The sequence below is a fragment of the Alosa alosa genome, chromosome 23, assembly GCF_017589495.1.
Source record: "Alosa alosa isolate M-15738 ecotype Scorff River chromosome 23, AALO_Geno_1.1, whole genome shotgun sequence".
NCBI classification, from domain to species: domain Eukaryota; kingdom Metazoa; phylum Chordata; class Actinopteri; order Clupeiformes; family Clupeidae; genus Alosa; species Alosa alosa.
The window spans coordinates 14,779,110-14,781,609 of NC_063211.1; the positions used below are offsets into that span (position 1 = coordinate 14,779,110).

The 2,500-nt window shown below is 41.4% G+C and overlaps 1 protein-coding gene and 1 long non-coding RNA gene across 3 annotated transcripts in view; one reads left to right on the forward strand and one right to left on the reverse strand.

The window, feature by feature from the left end:
* xirp2a (xin actin binding repeat containing 2a) overlaps nucleotides 1-2,500 on the forward strand; it is a 52,868-nt gene that overhangs the window by 11,457 nt on the left and 38,911 nt on the right. The gene's annotated exons all lie outside the window — the stretch shown is intronic.
* The window catches only part of LOC125288228, a 5,012-nt gene continuing 3,180 nt past the window's right edge, over nucleotides 669-2,500 (reverse strand). Inside the window, exons 3-4 of the long non-coding RNA XR_007192467.1 lie at nucleotides 1,303-1,443; nucleotides 669-1,119 (exon numbers count right to left, since the gene is read on the reverse strand). This is a non-coding gene — a long non-coding RNA (uncharacterized LOC125288228). The remainder of the gene's footprint in view (nucleotides 1,120-1,302; nucleotides 1,444-2,500) is intronic.

Genomic DNA, 2,500 nt, shown 5'->3' on the forward strand with positions numbered 1-2,500 from the left:
CACCCACTGCCCACATTCAGGCACCAAGTCAGGGTGTTCGGAATGCCGTCGGTTTGTTTGCATACCCTTGACCGGGGCGGAGAGGAGGTGCCAGGGTGTTGTTGCTATGCCTACAGAGTCTGCCTGGCGCATGCCAATGTGAAGAGGGGTGAGGTCATCATCCCAGGCATCGCTTGGTAGGCCTATGTGCTGCTAGAAAATAGACATCTGAGTTGTACATGGGAAGGATGTTCAATTCATGCTTTAGGTCGGGACTTTCAGCAAAAGAGTTATTGTCTGCACATCCCACCTTCTGGCAGGTGCAGGACAAAAGAAAACGATTAAATGAAAGATATAATGTTCAAGAACATTGCTTATGACTCCCATATATTTAATATACAAAAGCACGTTTGGACTCTGCTGGGTCTTCTTCAGGCAAAATGAAGAAGACCCAGCAGGGTCAAAATGTTGCTTTTTGTATATTAAATATATGGGAGTCAAAAGCAGTGTTGAGGACATTATATCTTTTCATTAGGTCGGGACTTTCCCACAGTAGCTGATCAACAACCAAGACTATATATAGCAATACACAACGGGATACTGCAACAATGCACACTTTGCTGGTGGCAGACAAGTTGATACAAGTTGGTAAAAGATGTATTTATTAATATATTTATATTCAATTTCATCATTGAAATGAATTGTGAGGTTGAGGTGATTGGCTACACTCTTATGTTTGAGTTACATTATACAGCACAAGCGAGTACATCTCTGAACATTGCATTAAATCCTCAAAGGATTCAAAATGTTATCAACTTACATTGAGGTTATTTGCTGTTAGCATTACTGATATTTTTTTTCAATACTCAACTCGCCTCTGCATGGAAGATAGCACTCTTTTCACACATTTGCGAGATCTCCTATTCTTCTGTTGGAGGGGCTGGTCCAAGTCAGGCGACATACAGGACTTTCATAATGCATTCTGGCAATACAGGCTATACCTTTCACTATTTCCTTCTTTAGAAACTCTTGTGTGAATTTGTCTGTGTGCTTTCTTTGGATACGTTATCTTGCTGAAATATTCATCTTCTGCCAAACGTCTGGAGACTGGGAGCCATCTTGGGACGTCCACAGGCAAAACTGCAATAAAGATATTAAACTTCACTTTAAAAGAACCCTGCTGAATATTTCTAATAGCATTCTTTGATCAGATAAGAGAGCAAGATATATATGTGGTACTGTGTGTGTGTGTGTGTGTGTGTGTGTGTTTTCATTTTGAATCATCTGTGGCATTTCAGTGAAATTGCACAGGAGTATACTAACTTCTGTTGTTCACTGCAAGTCCAGTTTTTTCTTTCCCTGAGTATGTTTTTGCTCCACTTTAAAATCTCATTTTTCTTTTCACTCTCACTTATCCGTGTGTGGAAATGGTCCATGGATATAGGCAGGCTAGAAGAGCTGTGTCTAAACACAGAGAGAGAGGGAGAAGAGAGAGAGATATATTTTTTATGTGAAGATGTGAATCTTTTAATGAAGTCAGCAGAATATGAGTCAGTGTTTTAACGTGGGAGTTTTCAGTTATTTCTGTGAAGCAACTTTGCTGCCACTTTCATTTTATGTGTGTGTGTGTGTATGTGAGAGAGAGAGAGAGAGAGAGAGAGAAATAATGTTTGTGTGTGTGTACATTTGTGTACTTTAAGCCTGTGTGTGAGTTAGAGTGTCAGAGGGTGTGTGTGTGTGTGTGTGTGTTTGTCTACTACATGAGTTAGTGTATGAAAGTGCACCTGCAGTCAAAGTGTTGTTGTTTAGTCAGCGGTGCATCTAAGTGAGATGCAAACTCATTTTATAGTTGATCATCTTTATACCTTTATGCAACACGACTCCAAACTGATTAAACACTGCCTTCCTAGGGTGACTCAGGAGAACAGTGTTGCCATGGTGAGGGCCCAGCATGAGTAGCAGATCACTTTGGATGTGTGTGTGTGTGTGTGTGTGTGTGTGTGTGAGAGAGAGAGATAGATAGATAGATAGATAGATAGATAGATAGATAGATAGATAGATAGATAGATAGATAGATAGGGAGAGAGAGAGGTTGTGTGGTTTTGTGTGTGTGAGAAAGAGAGAAAGAGAGAAAATGTTTTGTGTGTGTATCTGGGTGTGTTTATGTATGTATGAGTGTGCGAGGGTGTGTGTCTTGAGCATGTCTGTGTGTGTGTATTTGAGAGAACAAGAGTGCAGTGACGAGGGGTTAATTGATTCCTGTGGCCCCATCATGTAACACTGTGGTAGCGTGTGCTTGATCGCTGAACATTAACCGAGGCGGTAGCAACAATACAAACACTCGCTCGCTCAGTCAAGGTTAGTCTGTTCTGAACGCACACAACAGATAACACAGCCCGAGAGCTCCAACGCACTTTCATTCTTGCTTGCAAAAACGCAGCAAGAACATTAGCCCAGCTAAGGACTTTTCACCGCAAAGCGCTCCAAGCGCCTCAGTCTCAATTAGAGAGTCATAAAAATG